The sequence below is a fragment of the Prionailurus viverrinus genome, chromosome F2 (genome assembly GCF_022837055.1).
Source record: "Prionailurus viverrinus isolate Anna chromosome F2, UM_Priviv_1.0, whole genome shotgun sequence".
Classification (NCBI taxonomy): Eukaryota; Metazoa; Chordata; class Mammalia; order Carnivora; family Felidae; genus Prionailurus; species Prionailurus viverrinus.
This window is the reverse complement of record NC_062578.1, coordinates 62,993,840-63,015,107: the sequence shown is the minus strand read 5'-3', so window position 1 is coordinate 63,015,107 and position 21,268 is coordinate 62,993,840. Positions and strand designations below refer to the sequence as shown.

Below are 21,268 nucleotides of genomic sequence, written 5' to 3'. Positions count from 1 at the left end.
GAGTCTGAGGATACAGAGATTGAGTTATTCTAAGAAATGAAATAAATGTTCACTACCCACAGAGAGGTTAAAAAATTTTTTCTGACAATTTTAGGATTTGGAGTCTAAAAAGGTTGTTTTGGGGTTCCCCCACCCCTAAATTGTATTCTGACACCCTCTTCTCATTTGCTGGCTCTGGGCAAAGGATACATAGAAGTAACTTATATGGCTTATTTTGAACAGCTCCTAGGAATTTGATAAGTGAATTTACCTTCTAATGATTTGTTGTTCTGCAATTTATATCCACACATACACATATATAACACAGGTGTAGTATTTCCCTCAGGGTTCTCCAACATAAATAAGCTCAATGATGTCATGTCAGACAAGAGAAATTCTTCAAAGAAAGCCAGCTTGGCATATAGAATCCAGATTATCAGGAGTATATCTGAATAGGTAGACTGTGTGCTGAAAAGCTGCTCTCTACAATGCCAGAGTGTGGAAAGGCTGAAAAGTTTGGTTGCTATTCTTAGAAGACATCAGCAAGGTTTGGACAGATCACTGGACTAGGATGAAGAAGCCATCTTTATGCCCTGGAGACCTAGGAACTTGACCTGCTCCATGACTTCATTTCCACAGCTCAGTTTATGTGCTTTTGGCCATGCTAACTACACTACGACCCTTTCTCTCTTTACCTAAACACAGCTGACATAATATAAAACATATGGCCGAACACCATGATTCTATACCACAGTACCTTTTCCATATTAATTATTCTCCTGTATATAAAAATAGCACATGTTCACTATAGAAAATACTGGAAAATAAGAAAAGTATAAAAAAGAAAAATTGTATGAAATGTTACTGCTCAGACATAAAACTTCTAGAAAGTGACTTAACCTTTTTCCTTCTTAGTTTTCCTACCTTAGTTTTCCTACCAAAATTCAGATAAAAGTAATGCCTGCCTCACACAACTAGTATAACAATTCAATCAGTGAGTTAGTATATGTGAATGCTTAAAGCCTTGTCTGGCCATAATGGATACTCAACAAATGTTGGCTACTATTATCTTACGTATATATAGTAAGTATAGCTTACTGTCCCCCCGCTTTTTTTAACTTAAAATAAAATACAAACTGTCTCCCCACCTTCACTGCTATAACCCTAGTCTTAAGCCAGCATCATCATCTCTCTCCTGAATTACTGCAATGATAATTTACTTTATGTCCTCAGTAGGGCCTACAGTCTAGTCTCCATATAGCAGTTAAGATCATTTGTTACAAATATAAATCAGATCATATTGCTCTCCCACTTAAAACTTTCCAATGGTTTCCAGTTACACATAAAATGAAATATATTTACTTACATATTAGAAATATGTAATATATCTACTATATTTATCATTTAAAGATTGGATTCCACTTCATGCCAAAAAACTCTGGTTCGTGTAGCCCAGCCAAACAGGAATCCGGAGGCAGGTTTTCAAGAATGCGAGTAAGACCCGCAGGGCGCCCTCAAGCTCCCAGGTGCCTTTCAACTGCCAGCTCCAAAATTGTCAGCCCAAGGCTCTCGATCTCATGGTGGCGAGGCACTGCTACATTTTTAGGATATTGTCCATGTTCCAGAAAGAAAGAACTAAAAGGGTAGTGGTCAAAGTCCTCCATCTGCACACTGATTTCACTGGACATCTTCATTGCCATGGACATACCACACTGCCCCCCTCCCCGTCCCTACTTCAGGTATAAGAGACACCAGGAAAACCAGCATTTTCATTATATACATTGATGCTTGACATTGGACGATTTCCTCTGTGAGAAAGAGGAGAGATGGGGTGTTAGGGTGAGCAACCAGCAGTACCTGCCAGCCGCTGGCCTACAACATCCTTCCTCATGCCTCCTTGCTCTACCTCTCTCTCCTTGACACTATGTCCAGACACACTGGCCTTAGTCCTTAGTGTGCACCAAACATCTGCCTGACTCAAGAGAGGTCATTAGCCTTGCTTTCCCTTCTGCCTAGAAGGTTCTAGCCAGTAGTTGGCAGATGACTGGCTCCTTCTCTTCATCAGGTCTTAGTGAACATGTAACTTCTTCAGGGAGTCTTGATTCCCTGTGCAGGGTCACCCCTCTTCTCCCCCCACCCAATTTGCTTCACAGCTCTTATCACTAGTTGAAATTACACTGTTTTAATTTATTTGTTTATCCTCTGTCTCCTTGACCAGGACATAAGATGCAAGAGAGCTGGGCCTTTACTCTTGACTGTATCCCAAGTGCTCAAAACAGAGCCTGGAACACAAGAAGTGTTAGATTTGGTGAGCAAATGTCGAATGCATTACAATCACATTCTGTTTTCATTAAATGCTATTCAAGAGATTTAACAGCTGTAAAATATGCCACTGAATAAATGTTAACAATATTAACTGCTTCCTATGGCTTGCTACTATAGTAAGCTGAATAATGGTCCCCCAAACATGTCTACATCGTAATCCCTGGAAACTGAGAATGTTACCTTATAAGGTGAAAGGGATTTGCAGATGTAGACAAATGAAGGATCTTAAATTTAAGAGATTAAGCTTAAAAAATATTACCTTGGATTATTTTCACGGACCTGATGTAATCGTAACAGTCCTCATACAAAGGATGCAGGAAGAGTCAAAATTAGAGGAGAAGGCAATACAATGATGAATCAGATTAAAATGATGAGCTTTGAAGATGGAGGAAGGGGGCCACAAGCCAAGGAACACGGGTGGCCAACAGAGTGGAAAGAAGACAAGGAAACAACATCCCCTCAGAGAACCTCACCACAAATCAATCCTGACACCGCTGGAGCCCCTTTGAAGCAACCAACTTGAGCAATGGAAACCTGAGTAAGGTAGAAGGGCCCCTAGTGACCTCCTACCTGCTAGCTGAATACAAACAGGCTCGTTAGACCACCTACCTCACAATACCCATAAGCCCTAGCTGACCAATGAGTTACTGACACCTAGTCACAGGTACTAAAAAAGGAAAATTCCGTATGTTCCCATACCTCCTCACCTCCCCACTTTACTACAGCCTCCACGCACCTCCTCATGGCAGACACTTTCTCCTTCAGTGTCTTGCCCTCTGCTTCCTTGGAATGTGTTCACTAAAGTTCTATCTCCTTTATTCTGCCGTGAGTGAATTCTTTCACTGCCCACGCCTCCAGCCTCCACCCAGTTGGGTCACCCCACACACACCTTGACTTTAGCTTAGCAAAAGTGATTGCACACTTCTGACCTCCAGAACTTTAAGAATGGATATGTGTGTCAAAGTCACTAAATCTGAAACAGTTTGTTGCAGCAGCAATAGGAAACTAATATAGACATTTAGGTTTTCTTCCCTCTAAGTATTTACTTAAATAACATGATGTCGTAAAGAACTTCATTTTGCAGGTATTTTTGTCTGCCTTTCCAATGATTTCATTAGAATAGTTTCCTAGAGGCAGAATTCCAGTAAGCTTGCACCACCATACAAGCTCCCGGGCTGTGCCAGGGTAAATGCCTGAGCAACCTGGCTGTTTAGACGTCAGCTATTTTGAGACATAACCACAGGGTCTACAAAGAATTAGCCCACTTTGTGCAACAATCACACAAACACAAAGAGATTGCTTTCCAGGGGAAAGAACGCATATAAAAAATAAAAACAAGGGTGCTTTTTTCCTTTTTTTCATTCTTATCATTAACATTATAGAAGAGAAATGGGGAGGAGGAAGAGTTAAAATATAAGGCCAGAAAAAGCTCAAGTTCAGCTCCAAAGATCTACACACCTTTGATATCTGCCAGATGGGCTTTTGAAGTGCAAAACAAGATCAGATCCCTAAGGGAAGGCTGACACTCAAGTCCTGACCTGTGAATTAATCAGAGAAGCCTCTGGATGTGAACAGACCTCAGGCTTAGGGTGTGGTCTGTGTAGGCTGTTTGGCCAGGGTGGTCTCCATGACAAAAGAGAGAAATAATTTACTTGGGGGCCAAGTGACCAGTGTGGGGTCCCTCAGGGCAGAGCATGTCAATGACCCTCCCTCAGCACAGACAAGGAGGCTGTTGCAAATATTTCAGTATGGAAACTCATGAATGATAACTTCTGTGTTCTCCAAAATTTTCCTGCATTCCACCCCAGAACCTTGCAAATCAAAGCGTGTTTTGTACACCAGCAGCATTGCCATTGCATGGGAGTTTGTTAAAAATGCAGGTCTTGGGGTGCCTGGGTGGCTCCTCTGCCTTCAGCTCAGGTCATGATCTCATGTTCATGAGTTTGAGCCCTGTGTCGGGCTCTGTGCTGACAGCTCAAAGCCTGGATGGCGCCTTCTTCAGACTCTGTGTCTCCCTCTCTCTCTGTCCCTCCCCACTCACGCTTTGTCTCTCTCTCAAAAATAAATAAACATTACAAAAAAAATTTAAAAATGCAGATCTCGAGCAACATCCAGACCTTATGGAATCAGTAACTACATTTTAACGCTATTGCCATGTGATTCTTAGGCACCTTGCAGTCTGAAAACATAGGCCCTAGAGTCTAAGCTGCATAAAGGCAGAACGTTTGTTGCCTTTGTTCAGTGCTGTACTTCCAGTGCTGCAAACACAGCCTGCCATTGCTTGAAGGGGCTCAGTAAATATTTGTTTTAAGAATGATTAAATGAGTGAATGTACTGATTCTTACACATTGAAGCTGAATTTGAAAAGATAAGGTACTTGTGTATTATATTCTTTGTATTTTACACACATATCCACAGGTGCATGCACACACACACGTACTAAAGTCAAAGAATATTTTTTCAATCCATACTTCAGATGCATGAGCACAACCTAAAGTAGCAGCACCTGAGCAGGGCAGGGGCAAAGAGAGAGAGAGAGAATCTTGAGCAGGCTCCACGCTCAGCACAGAGCATAATGCAGGGCTTGATCCCATAATCCTGGGATCATGACCTGAGCCGAAATCAAGAGTTGGACGCTCAACTGACGGAGTCACCCAGGGGCCCCAAGATGAACTTTTTTCCTGGCCATTGTGAAAGCCAAAATTGAGAGGACGTTCATATTAGAGAGCTGGAATGAGCCTGGAGAAGTTACTGTCACAGCTGTAAAGAGGATGCAGGTCTATGGTTTACTCCACTGTCAAAAAGTCATACCTCTCCTGGGGCACAAATGGATCAAGACTCAGAGGGGGATGACAGCTCAGGATCCTGAACCAGAAGGGATCTAAACAGGCTGGCCCTAAGCATGGGTACGACAGACTACAGAGATTCCAACTCCATCCTTGGCATAAATGCAGCTTTGCTGACTTCTTTCTAGGAACCATTCATACAAGATAGCGGTCATGTCACCATGACCCTGATGGCCTGAAGATTTTGCGCACCACGTGAGCCTCCCCAGAATGTTGAGTGATCCTAGTAAGGGGCCTCTGCGATGATGGAGATTTAATTATCCTTCAGCATTGTGATATAAAGACTGAGTCCGACTTCATTTCACTTAAAGAAATAAAGTGTGACATTTCCCTTGTTTATCGTTTCTTTTTAATTTTTTGTTATGCATATTTTCAATAGACGCAAAGGGCAAAAAGGAAAAATATATAATGAACCTTCATTACCTATTATCTAGTCTCAAGAAATATCAATATATTGCTAAACTTGTTTCATCTGTACCTCCCACTCTTCATTCTGTGCTGGAAATTTTTATTTAACAGCTATACTGAGGTATAATATCCTTGGAATTCACTCATTATAAGAGCACAGGTCAATGGTTTTTAGTAAAAGTACACAGATGTGCAAATGTCACCACAAACCGGTTTTACAGCATTGTCATCGCCCTTGGGCCCCCCAGACTCCCTCCTCCCACTCCTGTACCTATTTACAGTCAATTCCCAGACCAGGCTAGCAACTGCTGATCTGCTTTAGTCTCTATAAATTGCCTCCTGGGCTTCATATAGAGAGAATTACACAATATGTAATCTAGTTTCTGGATTCTCTCAGCATAGCGGTCTCCTCCATGTTGTAGTGGATATAAGGAGGTCCGTTCTTTTTATTACTGAAGAGTATTCCAATGTGTGATTATACCACATTTTGTTTAAGCATTTTCATGTTGATGGACATATGGATCTAGTCTGAGGTTTCTGTGTTATAATAACACTGTGAACATTCACTTATAAGTTTTGTGTATTATATTTTCATTTTTCTTGGGTAGATTACGTAAGTCTGAAATTGCTGAGTCATATAGTAGCTTTTTAAAAATTAAAAAAAATTTATTTTAGAGAGAGAAAGTGCATGCACATGAGCAGGGGAGAGGGGCGGGGTGGGCGGGTGGGGGGGGGGAGAGAGGGAGAGAGAGAGAGAGAGAGAGAGAGAGAGAGAGAGAATATCTTAAGCAGGCTCCACCCTCAGACATAGGGCTCAATCCCACACCCCTGGGATCATGACCTGAGCCAAAATCAAGAGTTAGACGCTCAACCAACTGAGCCACACAGGCATCCCTCATATGGTAGCTTTTTAAGAGACTGAGAACTTGTCTTCCAACGTGGTTGCACCATTTTACCTCCCATCAGCAATGTGTGAAAGTTCCAGTTTCTCCACACCCTCTCCAACACTTATTTTTGTCTCTTTTTTATTATAGCCATTCCAGTGCACTGAAGTCGTTGTGGTTTTCATTTGCATTTCCTTAACGTCTAATGATGTTGAACATCCTTTCAGGTATTTGTGAACACTTCACACATCTTTTCTAGTGAAAAGTCGATTCAAATATTGTGCCTATGTATTAAATGCATTGTCCATCTTAATGGTAAAAGAGTGTTTTTATATATTCCAGACTTAAGTCCTTTATGAAATACATGATTTGCCAAATTTTTTGCAAGCCAGTCTGTAGCTTGTTCTTTCATTTGGTTAATGATGTTTTTTGAGCCCTTGGGACCATTGATGGTGACAGTATCTGCTCACTCAGAATGTGTAGGGGTCTCATTTACCTACAGTTAGCTCGTCTGGCTACAATGGATGATTGAGAAACCAGTTTCAATGGAAACTTCTCAACCTCTACAAAGCGCCAAGATCTGTATCTGGAGAAACTAGCTCTGGCCCAGCTTCTGGCTCACAGGATGGTCCAGGAGAGGGGCAGCATAGGGGGTAGCAAAATCCCTAAGGATTGTGATAGCAGGGAAGGAGAATTAACATCTTCCAATTCCCAAACATGGAATGTTTCTCCATTCGTTTACACCTTCTTTAATTTTTGTCACCAACATTTTATAGTTTTCAGCATACAAGTCTTACACTCCTTTTGTTAAATTTATTCCTAAGTATTTTATTCTTCTTGGTGTGACTGAGTGAAACTGTTTTCTAAATCTCATTTTCAGATTGCTCATTGTCAGTATATAAAATTGCAATTGATTTTTATAAATCGATCTTGTATCCTGTGACCTTGATGAACTCACTTATTATTTCCAGTAGTTTTTTTTTTTTTCTGGAGGTCTCCATAGGACTCTAAACATACAAGTAAGACATTTTTTGGCATTGTGTGTTTATGTAATAAAATTCATAGCAACCTGATTTTAAATTAAACAAATTTGCACTCAAAATTATTCCAATTATAGTGTTGCATATGCTTCAAGGGCAGAGTAAGAGAGGTGTCATTGGGCCATCCTGTGAATCATAGGTCATCTGCAGCCTGTCTTACCTCTTCTACATCCTTATGAGACAGTCTTTTAGTTGGGGATTTGGCCAAAATGTGCCTGTAACTATAGGATTGTGTCATTGTGTCATTGAGAACCACTGGAAAATTGCTTGATCTAAGATACGTCCTTAAGGAAGATTCTAGGGAGTCAGAAATGGTCCTCAGGAGCAGGAGCAGCATGGAAAGAAACAAACCAGAAGGCAATGTATTTTGATGCACCCATACGAAAAGTATAAAAATGTAAGAAGAGGCATCTTCCCCACTTCACAGAGGGCATAGATAATGGTGCAAAATTGGCATTTTGAGTCTTTCACAGGGGATAACATTCAAAGAACTAGATGAAGTTAGTGAAAGAAGAGGTGTGGCAATGACTAACTTATTGCCATAAAAGTCACAAAATCCTAATACTGTAATATAATTGAATCCCAACGCACTGATTTAGCGTGTGTAAAGCACTTAGCAGAGTTTGGTTAATAATATATGTTAAATAAATAAATGGTAGCTATTTATAATATTACTATTACTTTTGCAATTAAGATGAGAGGCCTTCTGTGACTGTGTATAGTCAGTATTTATTTACTTAAGAGCAGTTCGCTGCTCAATTTGGTGGTCATTTCAAAGACCATTGCTATGGGTCACTGGAAGTAGATAAGGCAATTCAGGATAGAGGTGGGCTTCAGAGGAAGACTTTAAGAAAGATGACAAACACCAAAACCCATGGAACCACCCATGGAAATCAAAACTACACACTGCTTTTCCCATGGCCATTGTGGCATTATTCACAGTAGCCACGACAGGGAAACAACTAAGTGTCCATCGTGTATATGGAGATATATATGTGTATATGCACGCACACGCGCGCGCGGACACACACACACACACACACACACACACACAATGGAATATTATTCAGCCATGAGAAAGAAGGAAATTCTGCTATTTGTGACAATAGGGATGAACTTTGAGAGCACTATGCTAAGTGAAATAAACCAGAGAAAGATAAGCACTGAATGGTATCACCTACATAGGGAATCTAAAAAAGCTAAGCTCATAGAAAGAGAGAGTGGAGTGGTAATTATCAGGGGCTGGGGGCTAGGGGGAAACTGAGGAAATGTTTTTCAAAGGGTACAAACTTCCAGTTATAAGACAAATAAGTCCTGGAGATCTAATGTACAGCATGGTGACTATAGCTAATAATACTATATTGTATACTTGAAAGTTACTATGAGAGCAGATATTAAATGTTCTTACCACACACACAAAAATGGTAATTATGTGATGTGATGGAGGTGTTAGCTAACAGTATCGTGGTAATCATTTTGCAGTTTATAAGTGTACCAAATCAACACATTGTACGTTAAACTTACATAATGTTATACATCAATTAAAGCCCAATAAAGCTGGGAGAAAAAGACAACAAAGTGCTTGTAGAGAGACTAGTGAATAAATGCGTGCATCTGTACATCTGAATGTTTATATTCAGAAAATCTATTTCAAGCTTATTCGTAATCATATTTAATTGCATCTTTAATTTCTAAATTGCTAGATTAAGAAATGAGCTCCCTTCTCATTGATAACTGCAATTGCCTGACAAAAAGGAGGCTGTGTGGCCAGGGACTGCAGCCTGAAGGGGCAGTTTCAGAACAAGAGACATCTCCTCCCCTCCCCTATCTTCCCTCTCCTTGCGTCCTCTCCTTACCCCTGCTCTAGCTAAGGGCACAGCCCTCTAACCCTGGAGGTTACAGTATCACTGATTTGGGAAGAGAAGTTCTTTTGGCTACATCTAGTTCATCTGGCTACAACATACAACCCAGAAACCAAGTTCAACTTGGTTGGAAGATTTTCAGACCCTACAAAGCACAGGAATCCACATCTGGAGAAACCACCTGTGTCTTCCCCAGTCTCTGTGCTCCAAGTAACTGAAAGCCAAAGCCGGTCTGACAGGATGGCCCAGGGCAGGAGCCCCCAGAAGTGGCCTGAATGCAGTAAGGTAGCAAGAATGCTACCTGGGTGGCCAGAACTTCAAGAGAAATTGACATTGCTGGGGCTTCCTGGTCACAAGGCATTCTCTGCCTATCTCAGCCTCTCTGCTCCTATGCAGACAGATAATCCTACAGCCAGGAGAGAGAGGCCCGGGTTGCTAAAAGAAGCAGGGAGCCGGCACATTGATTTCATCTGTGTGATGCCTGGCACATAGAGGCTGCTGCCTCAGGAAATGCTGCACTAAGTGGAATGAACATTCTAGACTCAACTTTGCCACGTGCCAAGTGAAGCCATTTTCCTTCTTTCTTCATTTCTGCTTCTGTGTTTTAAAAATGTATGATAATTGCTACCTACAAGGTTGCATCTAGGATAAAAAAGGAACATACTCTAGAATGTGCTTTGTGAGATCCAAACACCACATGAATAGGAACCAAAACTTGACAAGCTGCCTCCATGGTGCTATGTCTCAACTTGGCTCAGATATTAATATTTAAGTGCCTAGAAGTATGGCCCGTTTTCTTACTGACATTCTTCTAACAAAGATAATTTAAGTTAGAAGATTAGACATATTATTTTAATAGAATTCTATAACGGTATTTTCATTTGATTGAAGTGGATATGGTCACAAACTGGTTTTTTTTTTTTTTTGGTCCCTGAATGGGTCCCTGTACAAAACTACATTGTTGATCATGGCTCTAATTGGTTCCCTTGTTTCAGCCTGACAGTCTCTCAGATTCATTCTTCACACTGCCAGCCTGCTGTGGCTCAAAGACAAATCTGAGGTTGACTCCTCTTTTTCCCTAAAGACCCGTATCCAATCAGTCAAGTCTTATGGATTTTGCTTCCTTAATATCTCTCAAATCCAGCCATTTCTCTCCATCCCACCTGACATGCCTCCATTTTAAGTCACTATCATTTCTCACTGAAACTAATGAACTAGCAGCCCACAGGGTCACTCCTAGGGGCCCCCCTGTGTTGCTCTTTTGTCTCGATCCCTGTCCCCTAACTGCAGCCAGAATTATCTTCCTGAAGTGCAAATGCTACCAGTAACTCCCTGCTGGGACCTGTGATTGTCAGGGTCATCAGGATAACCCCCCCCTCCCCCCCGCTGCTGGACCAGGTGTCCCTGCTCTTTCAGGTCTAGGTTCAAGCCCTTGCTCAGCTCCTTTGCTGGACCTTGCACCATTCACACCGCACTTTCCCCTCTGGCCATTCCTAGCTATGTAAGGCCCCCTGTGCCAAGTTCTCAGGAGGGTGCCTTCTCTGTTACGGCTCCCATGCCCACTGCCTTCACATGCCCTGTCTCTTCATTGTGGTCACCTCCTCTGGGGATCCTTCTCAGGACGCCTAGGACTGGACTAGGTGCTCTTGCCCTGCATCTTCACAGCACTTACCACCTTTCTTACTTACTTATTTGCACTTTTACTTACCTGTTTGCTGCTAAGGCTCATCAACCAAACTATCAGCTCCCTGAGAGCATGAACAGATCTTTGTTCCTGGTATATCCCAGTATGTTATATTCTTGCACAGATTTCTTCCCATCTCCTAGCTCCAGGGAATACTGGTAACTGATGGCTCAAAGCCAAGTCCTTCGATGGGCATTGCCCCAGGCTGCAAAAACCTGCCTTCCCTGCAGCCACAGCCCCCTCTCAGGGACACTGGGCTACCAATGACCGGGTGATTGTCATACAAATGCCTGGCCTCCTTTCTACTTTGAGACAACTCTAAAGGGTTAGCGCCAACACTCCCGGTAAGACTGGGCTGGGCCTCAGCCGCAACCCCATGGAGCACCTACTTTTCTCCTAGCCCCGTCCTGCTATCCTCACTTTCGGTCAGGTGTTTCTCCCCAAAATATTCCCCAGTAAACCATCTGCACAAAATTCACAATTCTCAGTTTATTGCCAGGGAACCCAGTCAAAAACAGTCCTCCTCCCCAAAACAGCTCCTGGCACATAGTAGGTGCCCAAAATGTATCTGACATATGAACAACCAATGAACAAGGGCCTTTTTAAAGCCGACTCTCAGAGCAGAAAATTTATATCACTCATGTTTCCATTTCCAGGCCCAGCACAGGAGTGACTACTTAATTCTTACTTGCTTGAATGGTCCTTCCAATGTTCTCTCTTATGGCCAAGGGAGCAGTCTTCTGGAGGTATATGGCTCCTTTCTTTAGCCATCAGGTCCAAAGTGATAAAAGCTAGAAGCATCAAAGGAATGTAACATTACTCTGCATGATAATGAAATTTACTGCCTTCAAAGAAAGAAAAAATTATGTGGCAAATTACAAAGCAGTTAAAAAATACTGTTTTTCATTAGGGTTTAGAGGGACGGTGTTCTCCCTGAGAATTAAAATAACTTTATGGAGAGCTATGTGCTTTTCCAATAAATCTAAAGAATCTAATAAATCCCCTAACAGACCTGCTGTGGAGGATATATGCCCTGAATGATGCTGTGAGACTTGAAGCACCATGACCTCCTCCTCCTGAACCACTCTGCAGCTCTTTGGGTTATCAGAAGAAAACACTGACTGTCCAAATAAAACCTCTAGGAATCTACACTGAACTCAATGGCTTGGACTTGGGGAGATGTCTTAGCGAGGAAAATCACAATGGGTCCTGGAAGGACCTAATGGGTAAAGGTTAGAGTTTTCCAGAACATGAATAGAGTTACAATGGGGAAATCCAGAAGATAAGGCTCCCTAGGATATAAGGGCAAAGCTAGGGATAGGGAAGTGAGATTAGAAACTGTGGAGGTATTTAAAGAGGACACATCTGAGAAAGGGTTGATTTCTCAGTCACCACACATACACGTTTGGACCCTGGGGAAGTTATATTTAGTACTTGGCTCTAATTTTTTTTCTTTTTAAACAGACTATTTTTTTTTAGAGCAGTTTTAGGTTCACAGCAAAATTGGTCAGAGGGTACAGAGAATACTCACATACCCCCTGCCCCCACACATGCATAGCCTCCTCTATTACCAACATCCTCCACCAGAGTGTATATTTGTTATGATTGATTAACCTACCTTGATACATTCTCAACCAAACTCCATACTTTACATTCGGGTTTATTCTTGGTGTTTTATATTCTATGGGTTTGAACAAGTGTATAGTAACATTTACCTACTATTACAGTATCATGAAGAGTAGTTTCTATCCCCTAAAAACATCTGTGGGTCAGTTCCCTTTAAAATGGCCCAGTCCTGGGGCACCTGGGTGGCTCAGTTGGTTAAGCATGCATTCTTGATTTTGGCTCAGGTCATGATCTCACAGTTTGTGAGACTGAGCCCCGGGTAGGGCTCTACACTGAGTGTAGAACCTGTTTGGGATTCTCTCTCATTCTCTCTCTCTCTCTCTCTCTCTCAAAATAAATAAATAAACTTAAAAAATTACCTGGGCCTTCAGCAAAGAAAGTTATGTACATGTATACATGTATCCACATAGTTTGACACTCTAAAGTGGTGATTCTGGGGAGGCTGAGGGTTGAGATCTACAGCAACATTCTATTGAGGGATAGCCTTCGGGACTTCTATGTGGTCGGGTGCGGTATCATGAGTGGGGCTCAACACCAAACAATAAGTGTCAGGGAAGAGGCCCAGTGGTAAGAAACAGCTATCAAATGGATAATTCAAGAAAGTTTCATGATGTGAAGGGTGTTTTTGTCCACCACAAACCCAAGACAGTAAACTTCTCCGGTTACATTCTCTCTCCCCCAGGGAGATTCATACTGCACCTCAACACATCAAAGTCTGCAGGAATTTCTATTAGTGAAGAAAACTGCCTAACTTCTTTTAACACCACATTCTCCAAAAACTCTCTCTCAATATCTACTAGTATTCATGGTATCCCATGTGAGGACTGCTACACAGCCAACTGAAGAGGTTTATTTTTTTTTAATTTTTTTGATGTTTATTGATTTGTGTGTGTGTGTGTGTGTGTGAGAGAGAGAGAGAGAGAGAGAGAGAGAGAGAGAGAGAGAGACCGAGCATGAACAGGGGAGGGGAAGAGAGAGAGGAAGACACAGATCCGAAGCAGGCTCCAGGCTCTGAGCTGTCAGCACAGAGCCAGACATGGGGCTTGAACTCACGAACCATGAGATCATGGCCTGAGCCGAAGTCAGATACTCAACTGACTGAGCCAGCCAGGCGCCCCTGAAGGGCTTTATTTTAACAGTAGTGTGGTATAAGCAGAGAGGATATTCTTGGAGAGTTATGTGATCATAAAAATGCCTGGAGATGTTGGCCCTATAAAGACGGTGCTACAATGTTTCCATCTCAGTCTTACCAGGTGTAGAATGAGGACAGTGGCTAAGGGACAGAAAAAGGAGAGCCAACAGTGTCATTGTTGGGGACAAATTGAGGAGACCTGGTCACTCATTTCTATGAGGGTGGGGATCCGAGAAGAAGGAGGAATCTTATAATCATAAAACTTTAGGACAGGAGGGGCGCCTGGCTGGCTCAGTCGATTGAATGTCTGACTTCGGCTCAGGTCATGATCTCACATTTGGTGGGTTCAAACTCCATGTCAGGCTCTGTGCTGACACCTCTGCGCCTGGAGCCTGCTTCAGATTCTATGTCTCCCTCTCTCTGCCCCTCCCCTGCTCATGCGCTCTCTCTCTCTCTCAAAAATAAACATACAAATAAAAAAATTAAAAAAAAAACACCTTTAGGGCAGGAAATGAGCTTTACGATCATCTACTTTGGTCTTCAAACTTGTATTCAGCCTTTGGACCTCCAAACAACCAAGTTTCCAGGGGAAACCTAAAATGCAGACCAGAAGAAAGCAGAGGTGTGGGCATGCTTTACCAAATAACAGAGAAAGGAAGAGTGTGGGGGAGGAATTCTGGTGCTTCCCGTTGTGAAATTTTGGCTGGGAATTTTTAGAACATTTTAGATCTGAGAGAAGTGCCTCAACATACAGACCTCACAATTCAAGTAGCATTTTCTCCCGCTCTCAAAATATTCCTGGATAACAAGTTTCAGAGGCAGGAATATTTCACACAAATAATTTTAGAGGCCTTGCTTTATGACAAGACCCGTACTTTGGTAGTTAAAAGCTGCATCCTGGAGCTGACAGAGACTAGTTCTGGGCTCTATCACACTCCTCCATATGTTAACATCCAACAAATTGCTCAACTTGTCTGTGCACACTTAAGTTTTCCCACCAATAAAACTGAGATAATAATAGTGTCCATTTTCTAGGGATATTGTGAAAATGGAATGAACTTTTCTGACAGAAATGCTTAGCACAACACCAGACACAAAGCAAACAAATTTAGCTCGTTATTTAATTAACATTAGCTCCTTATTTAAGACGGCCGCTGCACACCAAGTACTATGCTAGGTACTAGAGAGATGGAATGGAACCAGGTACTTTTAAAGCCTTCAAATACTAAGTGCATTCATTTATCCAACACTTATTTTTTCCAAGAATTTTACTTACGTTATCTCTTGTGGTGACTTAAAATATGACCACAAATTCTTAGACACTCCCTTCAAAAAAATAGAGCCTGATTCTCCTCCCCTTGAGTGAAGGTTGGACCAAGTGGCTTGCTTCTAGCACGTAGAATAGGCAAGAGTGACGATTTGTGACTCCCAAGACAGGTCACAAAAGGCATGTGGCCTCTCCTGCCTTTCTTGGATAACTCTCTCTGTGGGGAAGCCAGTTGTCATTTTGTGAGGAAAAAGCCAGCAGTCTTGTGAAGATGTCTACGTTGCAGGCACTGAGGCCTCCTGACAAGAGCCAGCACTAACTTGTCAATTGTGTGAGAGAGACACTATGGAAACAAGTCCTCTACCCCCAGTCAAGCCTTTGGAAGACGGCAGCCCTGGCCACCATCTTGACTGCAACCTCATGAGAGACACTGTGCTGGAAATCACCCAGATGAGTTTCTCAGATTCCTGGAACCACAGAAATTCTGTGAGAGGAAAAATTATTTTAAGCAACTAAATTTTGGGGGTTAATTTGTTAGATAGCTGATCCTCAAAAAGCCCCTGACACAGATAAATTGTGGTACGTTTTATAGATGAGCGAATCAAGGGCAGAGACGTGACTTTGTTTCAATTCACCCAGCTGGTATGTGGTGAGAGGCAGACTTCAAACTCACATCTATAGTTTCCAGGGTACTTCTACTCTATCGCTGTGCCTCCATGGGCAAAGTCAACAATACATACAGCACATATAAGGCAACACCATAAGGAGCCAGGCCTCAGAGAAGCTTCATGGTTGGGTTTGTTTTTTTCCTGAGACCAGCCCAGGGGATCGGAACGAAGGACCCACCCCCACCTCCCACACACATCAATCCAAGAGTCCATACGACCCACGAAGAGTTGTATGAGGAAGACAGAGATCACCTTAGCAAATATACACTGCATCAGTTAAGACACCTGACATATTACACCATTAACATTTAAAACCATGGGGAAAAAATTAGCTGATAATATCCCTTGCACTCATAACATTTACGTTTCCAGCTTTTAGTTTTCCTGAACAAAATTAGACCTCACGGAGATAACTTTCACAAGCCACATATTTTCTCTAACAGTTACCACGGGCTGGAAAAAGCAAGGAGAAGGCAAAAATGGGGATGCTCTATGCTAATGCTCGCCTTATCTCACAAGGCACATCTTGGGTGCACTACATCCTTTCTCTCCCAGGTGCAATCTAAATCATCTCCCATGTCTCATTTTTCTTTAACTTCTTTGAGTTTGGCAGACATTAGGATTGAGCCCTAGATCATGCCTTCAGGTTTATGAGGACAGTAATCTGTCATCGGTAGCTGCAGTGCCTTTTATCGGGCCCTGGCTGCACAAATTCCCCTAACTCTGACTTTCTGACAACTGATGGACTTTTCTCATCTCTAACCACGAAGGCTCAACTTGATTCTTTTCTTTTGAGACAACACAATATGCTATTTTTTCTGCCCCTGGGAAAATAAGAAAGCATAGAGCTCGCTTCCTAAAAAGAAAAGGCTGTAGAAGTTTTACCCATATTACTTGCTACCCTTCAAGGAAAGAGGCGTCAGGGTTGGGGTGGGGGCACTCCTTTGAGCCCACACCCCTTATCAGTGTATCCAACTCCATGTTTTGACTTTTGAGGTCTGCCTCTCACCACATACCAGCTGGGTGAATTAAGCAAAGTCACGTCTCTGCCCTCGATTTGCTCATCTATAAAATGGAGAACAATTTATCTGTGTCAGGGGCTTTTTGAGGATCAGTTATCTATCTAACACATTAACCCCCCAAATTTAGCCACTCTCCAAAGCTGCATATAGAAGAGACACAACATGTGCAAAAACAGAAAGGCAACACAGTACGGTAGTCAAGCACATGGCCTCCAGAGCCAGAATGTCTGCATGTTTTTAAAGTACTCAGAATTTCTGGCAAATCGTAAGCACTCCATAATGTTTGATTCATGTAGGTAGGTTAAATTTATTGAACAAACTCCCATTTCTTTAGAGACCTACCTCTAAGATGGGAATTTTAATTTCCTCATTTAATCCTTGAAAAGCCAAGCAGCATATTAAGGTATTAGAGTCCAAAAGAAAAAGTTTGGAACAGTCTATCCGCCCCCCACATTCAGAATGAGGACTTTATTTTAAAGGCAGGATGTTTTGAATATATAGACATCTGCATAAAGATTTTCCTTATAGTCTTTTCTTTATGCTCTAAGTTTGGCGTGCTAGGGAATTACTCCATAGGACTATATACATAAAATTCCATGCCCTGTGTTTCAAGGGACAACGTAAGGTATTTTCAAGCACAAAGTTGCCCATTCCTGATTTTTACACTGTTTTTATTTGATAATCTAACCCCATCTCAGTGCTGACTCCCTTTGTTAAATTTAGTTGTGCATTAGATGGGACCTCACTGGTAAACTAACTTCCTATGTCTCATGCCTGAAATGCTGTACCAAACTGTAGCACGTTTTCCTTCTCAGCCCTGCACATACATTCTTCTCCAGAACTGGCTGAAGACAGAAGTGTGGAGTCAGCAGTTGGTCTTTGGTAATAATCATTTTCACAAGTGCACTGAACACTGTGCAGAACACCGTGGCTACGTTCTTTTCATGGATTCTCCCCAGCGTAGCTCATGCTGCAGACTCAGGAACCAGCTCTGATAACACCTCCCAGCTTTCTCACACCCACAGAAAATGACAATTCGTGATGACTTTTGCATATAGGAACAGTGCTTTGTCAAAGCCACTGATCCATTAGGCAAGGGGGACCTGGAGTCCTTAGAATTATATTCTTATTACTCAAGTGATTAGTTAAACCCACTCTACTTCCAACATCTGCTTTCTTTTGTGTAATTACCTTCACCATCACTTATTCCAACAACACTACATATTCAGAACACACGGACAGACACCCAACTGGGATTGGGTCCTACCTCTCACTCTTAACAATTATGGCCACATTTACCTTTTTGCAAACCCTAGCTTCTACTCTCTTCTGCGGTAGGTGGTTCTCCAACTCTAGCATGAATTAATGTCACCTGGAGAACTTGTAACACCACACATTGCTGGGTCCCACCCCACTAGTTTCTGATTCTGTAGGTCTGGGTTGGGGCCCAAGAATTTGAACTTTTAACCATCTCCCAGATGATGTTCATTGTGTGGATCCAGGACCCAGACTTTGAGAACAACTGCTCTAGTTTATAAAAGACGGTACAGGATTCTGGTCTGTCGTTGTGGGTTGAGTTGAATTGTATCCCCAAAATAAATGTGTAGAATTCCTAACCCCACATATTTGTGAATGTGACCTTATCTGGGAATAATGTCTTCCCAAAGACAATCAATTAAGAAGAGGTAATACTGGGTTAGGGTCGGCCCTGAATCTAATGAGTGGTGCTCTTATAAGGAAGAGCGACCTAAAAAGTCAGAGACATACTCATGAGGAACAAGACCATGTGATGACAAAGGCAAAGATACGAGTGATGTAGCAACACACCATGGAACCTAAAGACTGCCAGCAACCACTAGAAACTAGAAAGAAGACAGGATTCTCCCGTAGAGACTTCAGAGGAAGTATGGCCCTGCCAATACTCTGATTTCAGACTTCTAGTCTCCCGGATGTGAAGGGATACGTTTCTGTTGTCTTAAGCCACCCAGCTGGGTCACTTTGTTATGGCAACCACAGGAGACTCATACACAGCCACTGTGGAGATTGAGTAACCCAACGTTTCATCCTTCCCCACATTCACATCCCTGCCACGGCTTCCTCATGGGCATAGTATATTTCCTCATGCCTTAATGATGAGATTGGTCATGTGACTTACATTGACAAATGACAAAGGGAAAGAAGTGAACATGCCCCAGCTCTGAGCCAGGCCTTCAAAGTCTTGATGCTTCCTTTGCCCTCTTGTTCCTCTGCCGTTACTATGAGAATAACGGTCCCTCCAGTAGCCACTGCCCCTCCGGCCTGAGGTAGAGTTACCCCAACCTGTCCTCAAAACTGCAGTGAGAAGTACAGCTACCCCAGCCTCCTCACTTGGCAACCAAGCCAAGCCTAAAGCAACAGAAATCTTCCCATCCTGCACCCCCAACCCCCTAAAAAAACCCCTTGCCTGGATCTGGGTTCTAGACATTGTTCTACCATGGTGCAACCTGGGCATGCTCTTTCTCTGCCCTGACTCTGAAATGAGAAGGCTCAGATTAATTTGTCTCTAAGTCAGTTTTGAATTGATCCCAGGTGTAGAAATGCCTACTTCTTCCAGCATGGACCATCACAACAAACAAAAACAAAACATTAACTTGAAGTTTCACTGGGGAGAATGTAGACCCAATCATGACCAGGTAGTTTATTCATGTAAGCAAACCAGAGTCCATCCCTGTCCTCTCGGAGCCAGGGGAAGTGCTTATGTTATTTGAACGAAACCCATGTCTGACTCCTCCAGCAGGGTAGCAGAGGGAACGGAGAGGAAGCCCACATTCAAAAGGCATGTTGCAAGACTCTATGACAAGACTCGGTGTCAGGTTAACAGAACATGTGACAGAGGGGAATGCCAAATATCTCTTCTTCCCGAGGCGGTTTTGTCTCTGTCCCTTTAACATGAGTGCTCAATAGAAGCTTCCAATTAGAATCTCCTGAAATACTTAAAAAACTTGAAAAAAGAAAAAAAATGCTGGTGGTGAGAGTCCTACCTCCAGAGATTCTGATTTCCTTTATGAGCATTAAAATCATTTTTTTAAACTGTCCCCGCCAACAAAAACAGGTCCCATATAACTCTCTGTGTACAGGATGCATCCTGTATTAGTTTCTATCGCTGCATAACAAACAGATTAACAGACAGAAAATAAGCATATTTAGGGGCACCTGCGTGGCTCAGTTGGGTAAGTGTCCGACTCTTGGCTTTGGCTCAGGTCATGATTTCATGGGTTTGTGGGTTCAAGCCCCACATTGGGCTCCATGCTGACAGTGTGGAGCCTGCTTGGGATTCTCATTTCTCATGCTCCCTCTCTCTCTGCCCCTCCCCTGATCACTCTCTCTTTCTCTCAAAAAAAAAAAAAAAAAAGGAAGTACATTTAGCAGCTTAAAACAATATTGATTTACTAGCTCACAGTTCTGTAGCTAAGAGGGATGTGTGGGCTCACTTGTGTTCTATGTTCGGGTTTTACAAGACCTGAGTCAAAGTGTCAGGTGGGTTGAATGCTTATCTGAAGTCTCTGGGGAAGAATCCATTTCCAGGCTCATTCAAGTTGTTAGCAGAATCCAGTTCCTTGTACCTATAGGGCTGAGGCCCTTTTTTACTTGCCGCTGTCTGCCAGGGACCACTTATATCCCTACTCACACGCCTCTCTCTTCAAAGGAGTAACCTATGTGTTGAGTCTTCTTCATGCCTAGAATCTCTTTGAGTTCCTCTTCTGCCCTCCTCTTTTGCTACCAGTTAGAGAAATGCTTTCTTTTTTATTTTTATTTTTTAACGTTTCTTTATTTTTGAGACAGAGAGAGACAGAGCATGAACGGGGAAGGGTCAGAGAGAGGGAGACACAGAATCTGAACAGGATCCAGGCTCTGAGCTGTCAGCACAGACCCCGATGTGGGGCTCGAACTCACGGACCCCGAAATCATGACCTGAGCCGAAGTCGGCCGCTTAACCGACTGAGGCACCCAGGCGCCCCGAGAAAATGCTTTCTTGATTGACTATATTAGGCCCACTTGGATAGTCTTCTACTTTTAAATTCCACTGTGTCTTTTAACATAACACAATCACAGGAGGAAAGACTCGTCACATACACGAGTTCAGGGGATAATGGTATGGAATCTTAAGGGCCATTTCTAGAAATTCAGCCTGCCATATATTACAAACATCTAGACAAGGACCTAGTACTTAGTAGGTCCTCAAAACATAACTTATTAAATGGAATGGAATCAACCCCCACTTTACTGTGGCAAAGAAAGAGAAGGCATGGATAATCAGAGTGGCTGATGAATGGGTCATTTATCACGTTTAACTGAATCTAAGCATACATTACTTCTTATCGATTTTCACTGGAGTATCTCTCACACACATACACACTTCACAAATCAGATACCTATGGCTTAATACCTTTCACAAACATTATACACATGTCTAAACAGCGGACAGCTGAAGAATCACAATACCCCAGCATTCCAGATGCCCTCATGGGCCTTCCCTCCAGTTACT

At 42.5% G+C, this 21,268-nt stretch overlaps 1 long non-coding RNA gene across 2 annotated transcripts in view; it reads right to left on the bottom strand.

Moving 5' to 3' along the window:
• Window positions 1–21,268, bottom strand: part of LOC125156640 (uncharacterized) — a 114,422-nt gene that overhangs the window by 89,383 nt on the left and 3,771 nt on the right. For both annotated transcript variants that reach the window (XR_007148715.1, XR_007148714.1), the window contains exons 2-3: window positions 14,284–14,380; window positions 11,717–11,819 (exon numbers count right to left, since the gene is read on the bottom strand). This is a non-coding gene — a long non-coding RNA (uncharacterized LOC125156640). The remainder of the gene's footprint in view (window positions 1–11,716; window positions 11,820–14,283; window positions 14,381–21,268) is intronic.